Genomic DNA, 17,703 nt, shown 5'->3' with positions numbered 1-17,703 from the left:
TTCTTTTGGTGATGAAAACCACCTTTATGTCTAGAAAATGCTGTTTGTAGAGATGAAAAACATTCTTTGGGTAAGAAAAGCATATTTTTGTCAAGGGTAAAGAGTGATACCTAAGAGAGACCTTTTTATTTCTGGTATAAGTATTGATATTCCTGTGAAATTTTTCTAAAATCTGTCAGAAAAGGATATATCTGTTGGAAATGTCCTTATTTTGTAGAGGAGAAAAGGTGTTTCTGTTAGTAATGTCCTCAATTTGTAGAAGAGAAAAGGTATTCTGGATGCAATGTGTCCTATTTTGCTACTAAGCTTCATTTTGTAGAGAAAATGTCTTCTTCTGGGTGTGAAAACCAGTATTTCTGGGAAACAGCGCTATTTTAAAGGGATAAAAAGCATAATTTTGGTGAGAAAACCATGTTTTTGCAAGGATAAAGAATGATTCTTAGGAGAGAACTTTTTATTTCTGGGATAGGTACTGATATTTGTGTGCCATTCTTCTAAAATTTGTCAGAAATCGATATTTCTATTGGAAATGTCCTTATTTTGAAGAGGGAAAGAGGTATTCCAATAAGAGTGTTTCATATGTTGCTACAGGGGACCATTTGTAGAGAAAACGATTTCTATTGGGGATGAAAACCACTTTTTTGGGTAAAAAATGCTACTTGTAATGATGACAAGCTTTGTATTGCTAAGAAAATGAATTTTTTGCAAGATTCAAGATTGATACCTAAGACAGAACACATTTTCGTTCTTTTCGTTCGAAACGGTTCTTTCATTTTTTTCGTTACTACACTTTTAGTTTCTCAGACCATAAAGGAAAGAAACGAATATCTCCTTCTTACATATCTGACTAGCCAGCTGAATAGCTCTGGGATATGCGCTGTCGGAGAGAAATCGACTTGATGTCCCTATCGCTCCTTTCTGAGCTGCAGGCATAAACCTTTTCCTCTGAAGAAAGAAGCCGGCTAAAGACGCACTCCCCGAGTGACGGAGATGTTGGAATCGGTTCCCTGCGACTGCCGCTTGTGCGAGAAAAGAAAGGTTGCGGTTAAATCGGTAGCCGAAAAAGAGCGACTTTAGCCGGCTGCTTTCTTCCGCTGAGGGGGGTTTCTCTCTGCAGCCCGGAAAGGAGCACTTTTGTCCTTAACATCTTTTTTCACTGAGAGCACAACTCCTAGAACTGTTTCGAAGTGTTTCCTTCCACGTGGGGAAAGATTTCGGTTCTTTCATTTTTTTCGTTACTACACTTTTAGTTTCTCAGACCATAAAGGAAAGAAACGAATATCTCCTTCTTACATATCTGACTAGCCAGCTGAATAGCTCTGGGATATGCGCTGTCGAAAAGAAATCGACTTGATGTCCCTATCGCTCCTTTCTGAGCTGCAGGCATAAGCCTTTTCCTCTGAAGAAAGAAGCCGGCTAAAGACGCACTCCCCGAGTGCAACGGAGATGTTGGAATCACGGTTCCCTGCGACTGCCGCTTGTGCGAGGAAAGAGCGGTTGCGAACAAATCGGTAGACGAAAAAGAGCGACTTTAGCCGGCTGCTTTCTTCCGCTGAGGGGGGTTTCTCTCTGCAGCCCGGAGAGGAGCACTTTTGTCCTTAACATCTTTTTTCACTGAGAGCACAACTCCTAGAACTGTTTCGAAGTGTTTTCTTTCACATGGAGAAAGATTTCGGTTCTTTCATTTTTTTCGTTACTACATTTTAGTTTCTCAGACGACAAAGGAAAGAATCGAATATCTCCTTCTTACATATCTGACTAGCCAGCTGAATAGCTCTGGGATATGCGCTGTCGGAGAGAAATCGACTTGATGTCCCTATCGCTCCTTTCTGAGCTGCAGGCATAAACCTTTTCCTCTGAAGAAAGAAGCCGGCTAAAGACGCACTCCCCGAGTGCAACGGAGATGTTGGAATCACGGTTCCCTGCGACTGCCGCTTGTGCGAGGAAAGAGCGGTTGCGAACAAATCGGTAGCCGAAAAAGAGCGACTTTAGCCGGCTGCTTTCTTCCGCTGAGGGGGGTTTCTCTCTGCAGCCCGGAAAGGAGCACTTTTGTCTTTAACATCTTTTTTCACTGAAAGCACAACTCCTAGAACTGTTTCGAAGTGTTTCCTTTCACGTGGGGAAAGATTTCGGTTCTTTCATTTTTTTCGTTACTACACTTCTAGTTTCTCAGACGACAAAGGAAAGGAACGAATATCTCCCTCTTACATATCTGACTAGCCAGCTGAATAGCTCTGGGATATGAGCTGTCGGAGAGAAATCGACTTGATGTCCCTATCGCTCCTTTTTGAGCTGCAGGCATAAACCTTTTCCTCTGAAGAAAGAAGCCGGCTAAAGACACACTCCCCGAGTGCAACGGAGATGTTGGAATCGGTTCCCTGCGACTGCCGCTTGTGCGAGAAAAGAAAGGTTGCGGTTAAATCGGTAGCCGAAAAAGAGCGACTTTAGCCGGCTGCTTTCTTCCGCTGAGGGGGGTTTCTCTCTGCAGCCCGGAAAGGAGCACTTTTGTCCTTAACATCTTTTTTCACTGAGAGCACAACTCCTAGAACTGTTTCGAAGTGTTTCCTTCCACGTGGGGAAAGATTTCGGTTCTTTCATTTTTTTCGTTACTACACTTTTAGTTTCTCAGACGAGAAAGGAAAGAAACGAATATCTCCTTCTTACATATCTGACTAGCCAGCTGAATAGCTCTGGGATATGCGCTGTCGAAAAGAAATCGACTTGATGTCCCTATCGCTCCTTTCTGAGCTGCAGGCATAAGCCTTTTCCTCTGAAGAAAGAAGCCGGCTAAAGACGCACTCCCCGAGTGCAACGGAGATGTTGGAATAACGGTTCCCTGCGACTGCCGCTTGTGCGAGGAAAGAGCGGTTGCGGCCAAATCGGTAGCCGAAAAAGAGCGACTTTAGCCGGCTGCTTTCTTCCGCTGAGGGGGGTTTCTCTCTGCAGCCCGGAAAGGAGCACTTTTGTCCTTAACATCTTTTTTCACTGAGAGCACAACTCCTAGAACTGTTTCGAAGTGTTTCCTTCCACGTGGGGAAAGATTTCGGTTCTTTCATTTTTTTCGTTACTACATTTTAGTTTCTCAGACGAGAAAGGAAAGAAACGAATATCTCCTTCTTACATATCTGACTAGCCAGCTGAATAGCTCTGGGATATGCGCTGTCGAAAAGAAATCGACTTGATGTCCCTATCGCTCCTTTCTGAGCTGCAGGCATAAGCCTTTTCCTCTGAAGAAAGAAGCCGGCTAAAGACGCACTCCCCGAGTGCAACGGAGATGTTGGAATCACGGTTCCCTGCGACTGCCGCTTGTGCGAGGAAAGAGCGGTTGCGAACAAATCGGTAGCCGAAAAAGAGCGACTTTAGCCGGCTGCTTTCTTCCGCTGAGGGGGGTTTCTCTCTGCAGCCCGGAGAGGAGCACTTTTGTCCTTAACATCTTTTTTCACTGAGAGCACAACTCCTAGAACTGTTTCGAAGTGTTTTCTTTCACATGGAGAAAGATTTCGGTTCTTTCATTTTTTTCGTTACTACACTTTTAGTTTCTCAGACGACAAAGGAAAGAATCGAATATCTCCTTCTTACATATCTGACTAGCCAGCTGAATAGCTCTGGGATATGCGCTGTCGGAGAGAAATCGACTTGATGTCCCTATCGCTCCTTTCTGAGCTGCAGGCATAAGCCTTTTCCTCTGAAGAAAGAAGCCGGCTAAAGACACACTCCCCGAGTGCAACGGAGATGTTGGAATCACGGTTTCCTGCGACTACCGCTTGTGCGAGAAAAGAGCGGTTGCGGTTAAATCGGTAGCCGAAACAGAGCGACTTTAGCCGGCTGCTTTCTTCCGCTGAGGGGGGTTTCTCTCTGCAGCCCGGAAAGGAGCACTTTTGTCTTTAACATCTTTTTTCACTGAAAGCACAACTCCTAGAACTGTTTCGAAGTGTTTCCTTTCACGTGGGGAAAGATTTCGGTTCTTTCATTTTTTTCGTTACTACACTTTTAGTTTCTCAGACGAGAAAGGAAAGAAACGAATATCTCCTTCTTACATATCTGACTAGCCAGCTGAATAGCTCTGGGATATGCGCTGTCGAAAAGAAATCGACTTGATGTCCCTATCGCTCCTTTCTGAGCTGCAGGCATAAACCTTTTCCTCTGAAGAAAGAAGCCGGCTAAAGACGCACTCCCCGAGTGCAACGGAGATGTTGGAATCACGGTTCCCTGCGACTGCCGCTTGTGCGAGGAAAGAGCGGTTGCGAACAAATCGGTAGCCGAAAAAGAGCGACTTTAGCCGGCTGCTTTCTTCCGCTGAGGGGGGTTTCTCTCTGCAGCCCGGAAAGGAGCACTTTTGTCCTTAACATCTTTTTTCACTGAGAGCACAACTCCTAGAACTGTTTCGAAGTGTTTCCTTCCACGTGGGGAAAGATTTCGGTTCTTTCATTTTTTTCGTTACTACATTTCTAGTTTCTCAGACGAGAAAGGAAAGAAACGAATATCTCCTTCTTACATATCTGACTAGCCAGCTGAATAGCTCTGGGATATGCGCTGTCGAAAAGAAATCGACTTGATGTCCCTATCGCTCCTTTCTGAGCTGCAGGCATAAGCCTTTTCCTCTGAAGAAAGAAGCCGGCTAAAGACGCACTCCCCGAGTGCAACGGAGATGTTGGAATCACGGTTCCCTGCGACTGCCGCTTGTGCGAGGAAAGAGCGGTTGCGAACAAATCGGTAGCCGAAAAAGAGCGACTTTAGCCGGCTGCTTTCTTCCGCTGAGGGGGGTTTCTCTCTGCAGCCCGGAGAGGAGCACTTTTGTCCTTAACATCTTTTTTCACTAAAAGCACAACTCCTAGAACTGTTTCGAAGTGTTTCCTTTCACATGGAGAAAGATTTCGGTTCTTTCATTTTTTTCGTTACTACACTTTTAGTTTCTCAGACGAGAAAGGAAAGAAACGAATATCTCCTTCTTACATATCTGACTAGCCAGCTGAATAGCTCTGGGATATGCGCTGTCGGAGAGAAATCGACTTGATGTCCCTATCGCTCCTTTCTGAGCTGCAGGCATAAACCTTTTCCTCTGAAGAAAGAAGCCGGCTAAAGACGCACTCCCCGAGTGCAACGGAGATGTTGGAATCACGGTTCCCTGCGACTGCCGCTTGTGCGAGGAAAGAGCGGTTGCGAACAAATCGGTAGCCGAAAAAGAGCGACTTTAGCCGGCTGCTTTCTTCCGCTGAGGGGGGTTTCTCTCTGCAGCCCGGAAAGGAGCACTTTTGTCCTTAACATCTTTTTTCACTGAGAGCACAACTCCTAGAACTGTTTCGAAGTGTTTCCTTCCACGTGGGGAAAGATTTCGGTTCTTTCATTTTTTTCGTTACTACATTTCTAGTTTCTCAGACGAGAAAGGAAAGAAACGAATATCTCCTTCTTACATATCTGACTAGCCAGCTGAATAGCTCTGGGATATGCGCTGTCGAAAAGAAATCGACTTGATGTCCCTATCGCTCCTTTCTGAGCTGCAGGCATAAGCCTTTTCCTCTGAAGAAAGAAGCCGGCTAAAGACGCACTCCCCGAGTGCAACGGAGATGTTGGAATCACGGTTCCCTGCGACTGCCGCTTGTGCGAGGAAAGAGCGGTTGCGAACAAATCGGTAGCCGAAAAAGAGCGACTTTAGCCGGCTGCTTTCTTCCGCTGAGGGGGGTTTCTCTCTGCAGCCCGGAGAGGAGCACTTTTGTCCTTAACATCTTTTTTCACTAAAAGCACAACTCCTAGAACTGTTTCGAAGTGTTTCCTTTCACATGGAGAAAGATTTCGGTTCTTTCATTTTTTTCGTTACTACACTTTTAGTTTCTCAGACGAGAAAGGAAAGAAACGAATATCTCCTTCTTACATATCTGACTAGCCAGCTGAATAGCTCTGGGATATGCGCTGTCGGAGAGAAATCGACTTGATGTCCCTATCGCTCCTTTCTGAGCTGCAGGCATAAACCTTTTCCTCTGAAGAAAGAAGCCGGCTAAAGACGCACTCCCCGAGTGCAACGGAGATGTTGGAATCACGGTTCCCTGCGACTGCCGCTTGTGCGAGGAAAGAGCGGTTGCGAACAAATCGGTAGCCGAAAAAGAGCGACTTTAGCCGGCTGCTTTCTTCCGCTGAGGGGGGTTTCTCTCTGCAGCCCGGAGAGGAGCACTTTTGTCCTTAACATCTTTTTTCACTGAGAGCACAACTCCTAGAACTGTTTCGAAGTGTTTTCTTTCACATGGAGAAAGATTTCGGTTCTTTCATTTTTTTCGTTACTACACTTTTAGTTTCTCAGACGACAAAGGAAAGAATCGAATATCTCCTTCTTACATATCTGACTAGCCAGCTGAATAGCTCTGGGATATGCGCTGTCGGAGAGAAATCGACTTGATGTCCCTATCGCTCCTTTCTGAGCTGCAGGCATAAACCTTTTCCTCTGAAGAAAGAAGCCGGCTAAAGACGCACTCCCCGAGTGCAACGGAGATGTTGGAATCACGGTTCCCTGCGACTGCCGCTTGTTCGAGAAAAGAGCGGTTGCGGTTAAATCGGTAGCCGAAAAAGAGCGACTTTAGCCGGCTGCTTTCTTCCGCTGAGGGGGGTTTCTCTCTGCAGCCCGGAAAGGAGCACTTTTGTCTTTAACATCTTTTTTCACTGAAAGCACAACTCCTAGAACTGTTTCGAAGTGTTTCCTTTCACGTGGGGAAAGATTTCGGTTCTTTCATTTTTTTCGTTACTACACTTCTAGTTTCTCAGACGACAAAGGAAAGGAACGAATATCTCCCTCTTACATATCTGACTAGCCAGCTGAATAGCTCTGGGATATGAGCTGTCGGAGAGAAATCGACTTGATGTCCCTATCGCTCCTTTCTGAGCTGCAGGCATAAGCCTTTTCCTCTGAAGAAAGAAGCCGGCTAAAGACACACTCCCCGAGTGCAACGGAGATGTTGGAATCACGGTTTCCTGCGACTACCGCTTGTGCGAGAAAAGAGCGGTTGCGGTTAAATCGGTAGCCGAAACAGAGCGACTTTAGCCGGCTGCTTTCTTCCGCTGAGGGGGGTTTCTCTCTGCAGCCCGGAAAGGAGCACTTTTGTCTTTAACATCTTTTTTCACTGAAAGCACAACTCCTAGAACTGTTTCGATGTGTTTCCTTTCACGTGGGGAAAGATTTCGGTTCTTTCATTTTTTTCGTTACTACACTTTTAGTTTCTCAGACGACAAAGGAAAGAAACGAATATCTCCTTCTTACATATCTGACTAGCCAGCTGAATAGCTCTGGGACATGCGCTGTAGGAGAGAAATCGACTTGATGTCCCTATCGCTCCTTTTTGAGCTGCAGGCATAAACCTTTTCCTCTGAAGAAAGAAGCCGGCTAAAGACGCACTCCCCGAGTGCAACGGAGATGTTGGAATAACGGTTCCCTGCGACTGCCGCTTGTTCGAGAAAAGAGCGGTTGCGGTTAAATCGGTAGCCGAAAAAGAGCGACTTTAGCCGGCTGCTTTCTTCCGCTGAGGGGGGTTTCTCTCTGCAGCCCGGAAAGGAGCACTTTTGTCTTTAACATCTTTTTTCACTGAAAGCACAACTCCTAGAACTGTTTCGAAGTGTTTCCTTTCACGTGGGGAAAGATTTCGGTTCTTTCATTTTTTTCGTTACTACACTTCTAGTTTCTCAGACGACAAAGGAAAGGAACGAATATCTCCCTCTTACATATCTGACTAGCCAGCTGAATAGCTCTGGGATATGAGCTGTCGGAGAGAAATCGACTTGATGTCCCTATCGCTCCTTTCTGAGCTGCAGGCATAAGCCTTTTCCTCTGAAGAAAGAAGCCGGCTAAAGACACACTCCCCGAGTGCAACGGAGATGTTGGAATCACGGTTTCCTGCGACTACCGCTTGTGCGAGAAAAGAGCGGTTGCGGTTAAATCGGTAGCCGAAACAGAGCGACTTTAGCCGGCTGCTTTCTTCCGCTGAGGGGGGTTTCTCTCTGCAGCCCGGAAAGGAGCACTTTTGTCTTTAACATCTTTTTTCACTGAAAGCACAACTCCTAGAACTGTTTCGAAGTGTTTCCTTCCACGTGGGGAAAGATTTCGGTTCTTTCATTTTTTTCGTTACTACACTTTTAGTTTCTCAGACGACAAAGGAAAGAAACGAATATCTCCTTCTTACATATCTGACTAGCCAGCTGAATAGCTCTGGGATATGCGCTGTCGGAGAGAAATCGACTTGATGTCCCTATCGCTCCTTTTTGAGCTGCAGGCATAAGCCTTTTCCTCTGAAGAAAGAAGCCGGCTAAAGACGCACTCCCCGAGTGCAACGGAGATGTTGGAATCACGGTTCCCTGCGACTGCCGCTTGTGCGAGGAAAGAGCGGTTGCGGTTAAATCGGTAGCCGAAAAAGAGCGACTTTAGCCGGCTGCTTTTTTCCACTGAGGGGGGTTTCTCTCTGCAGCCCGGAAAGGAGCACTTTTGTCCTTAATAGTTCTCTATTATGAATAATTCTTTATCCTTGCAAAAACATGGTTTTCTCACCAAAATTATGCTTTTTATCCCTTTAAAATAGCGTTGTCTCCCAGAAATACTGGTTTTCACCCCCAGAAGAAGACCTTTTCTCTACAAAATGAAGCTTTGTAGCAAAATAGGACACATTGCTTCCAGAATACCTTTTCTCTTCTACCAATTGAGGACATTACTAACAGAAACACCTTTTCTCCTCTACAAATTGAGGACATTTCCAACAGATATATCCTTTTCTGACAGAGTTTAGAAAAATTTCACAGGAATATCAATACTTATACCAGAAATAAAAAGGTCTCTCTTAGGTATCACTCTTTACCCTTGCAAAAATATGGTTTTCTTACCCAAATAATGTTTTTCATCTCTACAAACAGCATTTTCTAGACATAAAGGTGGTTTTCATCACCAAAAGAAATCGATTTCTCTTCAAAATTAGCGTTTGTAGCCAAATATGACACATTGTTTCCAGAATAACTCTTTTCATCTAAAAAAGAATGACATTTCCAACAGAAATATCCATTTCTGACACATTTTAGAAGTAGGTCACATGAATATCAATACTTATCCCAGAAATGAAAAGTACACTCTTAGGTATCACTCTTCATCCTTGCAAAACTATGGTTTTCTTCAAAAACTAATGATTTTCATCCCTACAAATAGCAATTTCTCCCTAAATTACTGGTTTTCATCCCCAAAAGAAGACACATTCTCTTTAAAATGATGCTTTGTAACAAATGATGACTCACTGATTCCAGAATATCTCTCTTCCCCTACAAAATAATGACATTAACATAAGAATTATCCATTTCAGACAAATTTCCCATGTATTTCACACTAATATCAAGACTTACACCAGAAAAAAATGTGTTCTCTCTTAGGTATCACCCTTGAATCTTGCAAAAAATGCATTTTCTTACCAATACAAAGCTTGTCATCATTACAAGTAGCATTTTCTACCCAAAAAAGTGGTTTTCATCCCCAATAGAAATCGTTTTCTCTACAAATGGTCCCCTGTAGCAACATATGAAACACTCTTATTGGAATACCTCTTTCCCTCTTCAAAATAAGGCCATTTCCAACAGAAATATCGATTTCTGACAAATTTTAGAAGAATGGCAGACAAATATCAGTACCTATTCCAGAAATAAAAAGTTCTCTCCAAAGAATCATTCTTTATCCTTGCAAAAACATGGTTTTCTCACCAAAATTATGCTTTTTATCCCTTTAAAATAGCGTTGTCTCCCAGAAATACTGGTTTTCATCCCCAGAAGAAGACATTTTCTCTACAAAATGAAGCTTTGTAGCAAAATAGGAAACATTGCTTCCAGAATACCTTTTCTCTTCTACCAATTGAGGACATTACTAACAGAAACACCTTTTCTCCTCTACAAAATAAGGACATTTCCAACAGATATATCCTTTTCTGAGAGATTTTAGAAAAATATCACAGGAATATCAATACTTATACCAGAAATAAAAAGGTCTCTCTTAGGTATCACTCTTTACCCTTGCAAAAATATGGTTTTCTTACCAAAATAATGTTTTTCATCTCTACAAACAGCATGTTCTAAACATAAAGGTGGTTTTCATCACCAAAAGAAATCGATTTCTCTTCAAAATTAGCGTTTGTAGCAAAATATGACACATTGCTTCCAGAATACCTTTTCTCTTCTACAAATTGAGGACATTACTAACAGAAACACCTTTTCTCCTCTACAGAATAAGGACATTTCCAACAGATATATCCTTTTCTGAGAGATTTTAGAAAAATATCACAGGAATATCAATACTTATACCAGAAATAAAAAGGTCTCTCTTAGGTATCACTCTTTACCCTTGCAAAAATATGGTTTTCTTACCAAAATAATGTTTTTCATCTCTACAAACAGCATGTTCTAAACATAAAGGTGGTTTTCATCACCAAAAGAAATCGATTTCTCTTCAAAATTAGCGTTTGTAGCAAAATATGACACATTGCTTCCAGAATACCTTTTCTCTTCTACAAATTGAGGACATTACTAACAGAAACACCTTTTCTCCTCTACAGAATAAGGACATTTCCAACAGATATATCCTTTTCTGACAGATTTTAGAAAAATTTCACAGGAATATCAATACTTATGCCAGATATAAAAAGGTCTCTCTTAGGTATCACTCTTTACTCTTGCAAAAATATGGTTTTCTTACCAAAATAATGTTTTTCATCTCTACAAAGCATGTTCTAAACATAAAGGTGGTTTTCATCACCAAAAGAAATCGATTTCTCTTCAAAATTAGCGTTTGTAGCCAAATATGACACATTGTTTCCAGAATAACTCTTTTCATCTAAAAAAGAATGACATTTCCAACAGAAATATCCATTTCTGACACATTTTAGAAGTAGGTCACATGAATATCAATACTTATCCCAGAAATGAAAAGTACACTCTTAGGTATCACTCTTCATCCTTGCAGAACTATGGTTTTCTTCCCAAACTAATGCTTTTCATCCCTACAAATAGCATTTTCTCCCTAAATTACTGGTTTTCATCCCCAAAAGAAGACACATTCTCTTAAAAGTGATGCTTTGTAACAAATGATGACTCACTGATTCCAGAATATCTGTCTTCCCCTACAAAATCATGACATTAACATAAGAATTATCCATTTCAGACAAATTTCCGATGTATTTCACACTAATATCAAGACTTACACCAGAAAAAAATGTGTTCTCTCTTAGGTATCACTCTTGAATCTTGCAAAATCTCACTTTCTTACCAATACAAAGCTTGTCATCATTACAAGTAGCATTTTCTACCCAAAAAAGTGGTTTTCATCCCCAATAGAAATCATTTTCTCTACAAATGGTCCCCTGTAGCAACATATGAAACACTGTTATTGGAATACCTCTTTCCCTCTTCAAAATAAGGACATTTCCAACAGAAAGATCGATTTCTGACAAATTTTAGAAGAATGTCACACAAATATCAGTACCTATCCCAGAAATAAAAAGTTCTCTATTAAGAATAATTCTTTATCCTTGCAAAAACATGGTTTTCTCAGCAAAATTATGCTTTTTTCCCTTTAAAATAGATTGTTTCCCAGAAATACTGGTTTTCATCCCCAGAAGAAGACATTTTCTCTACAAAATGAAGCTTTGTAGCAAAATATGACACATTGCTTCCAGAATACCTTTTCTCTTCTACAAATTGAGGACATTACTAACAGAAACACCTTTTCTCCTCTACAGAATAAGGACATTTCCAACAGATATATCCTTTTCTGAGAGATTTTAGAAAAATTTCACAGGAATATCAATACTTATACCAGAAATAAAAAGGTCTCTCTTAGGTATCACTCTTTACCCTTGCAAAAATATGGTTTTCTTACCCAAATAATGTTTTTCATCTCTACAAACAGCATGTTCTAAACATAAAGGTGGTTTTCATCACCAAAAGAAATCGATTTCTCTTCAAAATTAGCGTTTGTATCCAAATATGACACATTGTTTCCAGAATAACTCTTTTCATCTAAAAAAGAATGACATTTCCAACAGAACTATCCATTTCTGACAGATTTTAGAAGTAGGTCACATGAATATCAATTCTTATCCCAGAAATGAAAAGTACACTCTTACGTATCACTCTTCATCCTTGCAGAACTAAGGTTTTCTTCCTAAACTAATGCTTTTCATCCCTAAAAATAGCTATTTCTCCCTAAATTACTGGTTTTCATCCCCAAAAGAAGACACATTCTCTTTAAAATGATGCTTTGTAACAAATTATGACTCACTGATTCCAGAATATCTGTCTTCCCCTACAAAATAATGACATTAACATAAGAATTATCCATTTCAGACAAATTTCCCATGTATTTCACACTAATATCAAGACTTACACCAGAAAAAAATGTGTTCTCTCTTAGGTATCACTCTTGAATCTTGCAAAAAATTCATTTTCTTACCAATACAAAGCTTGTCATCATTACAAGTAGCATTTTCTACCCAAAAAAGTGGTTTTCATCCCCAATAGAAATCGTTTTCTCTACAAATGGTCCCCTGTAGCAACATATGAAACACTCTTATTGGAATACCTCTTTCCCTCTTCAAAATAAGGCCATTTCCAACAGAAATATCGATTTCTGACAAATTTTAGAAGAATGGCAGACAAATATCAGTACCTATTCCAGAAATAAAAAGTTCTCTCCAAAGAATCATTCTTTATCCTTGCAAAAACATGGTTTTCTCACCAAAATTATGCTTTTTATCCCTTTAAAATAGCGTTGTCTCCCAGAAATACTGGTTTTCATCCCCAGAAGAAGACATTTTCTCTACAAAATGAAGCTTTGTAGCAAAATAGGAAACATTGCTTCCAGAATACCTTTTCTCTTCTACCAATTGAGGACATTACTAACAGAAACACCTTTTCTCCTCTACAAAATAAGGACATTTCCAACAGATATATCCTTTTCTGACAGAGTTTAGAAAAATTTCACAGGAATATCAATACTTATACCAGAAATAAAAAGGTCTCTCTTAGGTATCACTCTTTACCCTTGCAAAAATATGGTTTTCTTACCCAAATAATGTTTTTCATCTCTACAAACAGCATTTTCTAGACATAAAGGTGGTTTTCATCACCAAAAGAAATCGATTTCTCTTCAAAATTAGCGTTTGTAGCCAAATATGACACATTGTTTCCAGAATAACTCTTTTCATCTAAAAAAGAATGACATTTCCAACAGAAATATCCATTTCTGACACATTTTAGAAGTAGGTCACATGAATATCAATACTTATCCCAGAAATGAAAAGTACACTCTTAGGTATCACTCTTCATCCTTGCAAAACTATGGTTTTCTTCAAAAACTAATGATTTTCATCCCTACAAATAGCAATTTCTCCCTAAATTACTGGTTTTCATCCCCAAAAGAAGACACATTCTCTTTAAAATGATGCTTTGTAACAAATGATGACTCACTGATTCCAGAATATCTCTCTTCCCCTACAAAATAATGACATTAACATAAGAATTATCCATTTCAGACAAATTTCCCATGTATTTCACACTAATATCAAGACTTACACCAGAAAAAAATGTGTTCTGTCTTAGGTATCAATCTTGAATCTTGCAAAAAATTCATTTTCTTAGCAATGCAAAGCTTGCCATCATTACAAGTAGCATTTTTTACCCAAAAAAGTGGTTTTCATTCTCAATGGAAATCGTTTTCTCTACAAATGGTCCCCTGTAGCAACATATGAGACACAGTTATTGGAATACCTCTTTCCCTCTTCAAAATAAGGACATTTCCAACAGAAAAATCGATTTCTGACAAATTTTAGAAGAATGTCACACAAATATCAATACCTATCCCAGAAATAAAAAGTTCTCTCCTAAGAATCATTCTTTATCCTTGCAAAAACATGGTTTTCTCACCAAAATTATGCTTTTTATCCCTTTAAAATAGCATTGTTTCCCAGAAATACTGGTTTTCATCCCCAGAAGAAGACATTTTCTCTACAAAATGAAGCTTTGTAGCAAAATATGACACATTGCTTCCAGAATACCTTTTCTCTTCTACAAATTGAGGACATTACTAACAGAAACACCTTTTCTCCTCTACAGAATAAGGACATTTCCAACAGATATATCCTTTTCTGAGAGATTTTAGAAAAATTTCTCCGGAATATCAATACTTATACCAGAAATAAAAAGGTCTCTCTTAGGTATCACTCTTTACCCTTGCAAAAATATGGTTTTCTTACCAAAATAATGTTTTTCATCTCTACAAACAGCATGTTCTAAACATAAAGGTGGTTTTCATCACCAAAAGAAATCGATTTCTCTTCAAAATTAGCGTTTGTAGCAAAATATGACACATTGCTTCCAGAATACCTTTTCTCTTCTACAAATTGAGGACATTACTAACAGAAACACCTTTTCTCCTCTACAGAATAAGGACATTTCCAACAGATATATCCTTTTCTGAGAGATTTTAGAAAAATATCACAGGAATATCAATACTTATACCAGAAATAAAAAGGTCTCTCTTAGGTATCACTCTTTACCCTTGCAAAAATATGGTTTTCTTACCAAAATAATGTTTTTCATCTCTACAAACAGCATGTTCTAAACATAAAGGTGGTTTTCATCACCAAAAGAAATCGATTTCTCTTCAAAATTAGCGTTTGTAGCCAAATATGACACATTGTTTCCAGAATAACTCTTTTCATCTAAAAAAGAATGACATTTCCAACAGAAATATCCATTTCTGACACATTTTAGAAGTAGGTCACATGAATATCAATACTTATCCCAGAAATGAAAAGTACACTCTTAGGTATCACTCTTCATCCTTGCAGAACTATGGTTTTCTTCCGAAACTAATGCTTTTCATCCCTACAAATAGCAATTTCTCCCTAAATTACTGGTTTTCATCCCCAAAAGAAGACACATTCTCTTTAAAATGATGCTTTGTAACAAATTATGACTCACTGATTCCAGAATATCTGTCTTCCCCTACAAAATCATGACATTAACATAAGAATTATCCATTTCAGACAAATTTCCGATGTATTTCACACTAATATCAAGACTTACACCAGAAAAAAATGTGTTCTCTCTTAGGTATCACTCTTGAATCTTGCAAAAAATCCATTTTCTTACCAATACAAAGCTTGTCATCATTACAAGTAGCATTTTCTACCCAAAAAAGTGGTTTTCATCCTCAATAGAAATCATTTTCTCTACAAATGGTCCCCTGTAGCAACATATGAAACACTGTTATTGGAATACCTCTTTCCCTCTTCAAAATAAGGACATTTCCAACAGAAAGATCGATTTCTGACAAATTTTAGAAGAATGTCACACAAATATCAATACCTATCCCAGAAATAAAAAGTTCTCTCCTAAGAATCATTCTTTATCCTTGCAAAAACATGGTTTTCTCACCAAAATTATGCTTTTTATCCCTTTAAAATAGCATTGTTTCCCAGAAATACTGGTTTTCATCCCCAGAAGAAGACATTTTCTCTACAAAATGAAGCTTTGTAGGAAAATATGACACATTGCTTCCAGAATACCTTTTCTCTTCTACAAATTGAGGACATTACTAACAGAAACACCTTTTCTCCTCTACAGAATAAGGACATTTCCAACAGATATATCCTTTTCTGAGAGATTTTAGAAAAATTTCTCCGGAATATCAATACTTATACCAGAAATAAAAAGGTCTCTCTTAGGTATCACTCTTTACCCTTGCAAAAATATGGTTTTCTTACCAAAATAATGTTTTTCATCTCTACAAACAGCATGTTCTAAACATAAAGGTGGTTTTCATCACCAAAAGAAATCGATTTCTCTTCAAAATTAGCGTTTGTAGCAAAATATGACACATTGCTTCCAGAATACCTTTTCTCTTCTACAAATTGAGGACATTACTAACAGAAACACCTTTTCTCCTCTACAGAATAAGGACATTTCCAACAGATATATCCTTTTCTGAGAGATTTTAGAAAAATTTCACAGGAATATCAATACTTATACCAGAAATAAAAAGGTCTCTCTTAGGTATCACTCTTTACCCTTGCAAAAATATGGTTTTCTTACCCAAATAATGTTTTTCATCTCTACAAACAGCATGTTCTAAACATAAAGGTGGTTTTCATCACCAAAAGAAATCGATTTCTCTTCAAAATTAGCGTTTGTATCCAAATATGACACATTGTTTCCAGAATAACTCTTTTCATCTAAAAAAGAATGACATTTTCAACAGAACTATCCATTTCTGACAGATTTTAGAAGTAGGTCACATGAATATCAATTCTTATCCCAGAAATGAAAAGTACACTCTTACGTATCACTCTTCATCCTTGCAGAACTAAGGTTTTCTTCCCAAACTAATGCTTTTCATCCCTAAAAATAGCTATTTCTCCCTAAATTACTGGTTTTCATCCCCAAAAGAAGACACATTCTCTTTAAAATGATGCTTTGTAACAAATTATGACTCACTGATTCCAGAATATCTGTCTTCCCCTACAAAATAATGACATTAACATAAGAATTATCCATTTCAGACAAATTTCCCATGTATTTCACACTAATATCAAGACTTACACCAGAAAAAAATGTGTTCTCTCTTAGGTATCACTCTTGAATCTTGCAAAAAATTCATTTTCTTACCAATACAAAGCTTGTCATCATTACAAGTAGCATTTTCTACCCAAAAAAGTGGTTTTCATCCCCAATAGAAATCGTTTTCTCTACAAATGGTCCCCTGTAGCAACATATGAAACACTCTTATTGGAATACCTCTTTCCCTCTTCAAAATAAGGCCATTTCCAACAGAAATATCGATTTCTGACAAATTTTAGAAGAATGGCAGACAAATATCAGTACCTATTCCAGAAATAAAAAGTTCTCTCCAAAGAATCATTCTTTATCCTTGCAAAAACATGGTTTTCTCACCAAAATTATGCTTTTTATCCCTTTAAAATAGCGTTGTCTCCCAGAAATACTGGTTTTCATCCCCAGAAGAAGACATTTTCTCTACAAAATGAAGCTTTGTAGCAAAATAGGAAACATTGCTTCCAGAATACCTTTTCTCTTCTACCAATTGAGGACATTACTAACAGAAACACCTTTTCTCCTCTACAAAATAAGGACATTTCCAACAGATATATCCTTTTCTGACAGAGTTTAGAAAAATTTCACAGGAATATCAATACTTATACCAGAAATAAAAAGGTCTCTCTTAGGTATCACTCTTTACCCTTGCAAAAATATGGTTTTCTTACCCAAATAATGTTTTTCATCTCTACAAACAGCATTTTCTAGACATAAAGGTGGTTTTCATCACCAAAAGAAATCGATTTCTCTTCAAAATTAGCGTTTGTAGCCAAATATGACACATTGTTTCCAGAATAACTCTTTTCATCTAAAAAAGAATGACATTTCCAACAGAAATATCCATTTCTGACACATTTTAGAAGTAGGTCACATGAATATCAATACTTATCCCAGAAATGAAAAGTACACTCTTAGGTATCACTCTTCATCCTTGCAAAACTATGGTTTTCTTCAAAAACTAATGATTTTCATCCCTACAAATAGCAATTTCTCCCTAAATTACTGGTTTTCATCCCCAAAAGAAGACACATTCTCTTTAAAATGATGCTTTGTAACAAATGATGACTCACTGATTCCAGAATATCTCTCTTC

Source organism: Coturnix japonica, chromosome 2, assembly GCF_054131305.1.
Source record: "Coturnix japonica strain WE chromosome 2, WE-NBRP24, whole genome shotgun sequence".
Lineage (NCBI taxonomy): Eukaryota > Metazoa > Chordata > Aves > Galliformes > Phasianidae > Coturnix > Coturnix japonica.
This window is presented reverse-complemented; position numbering follows the sequence as displayed.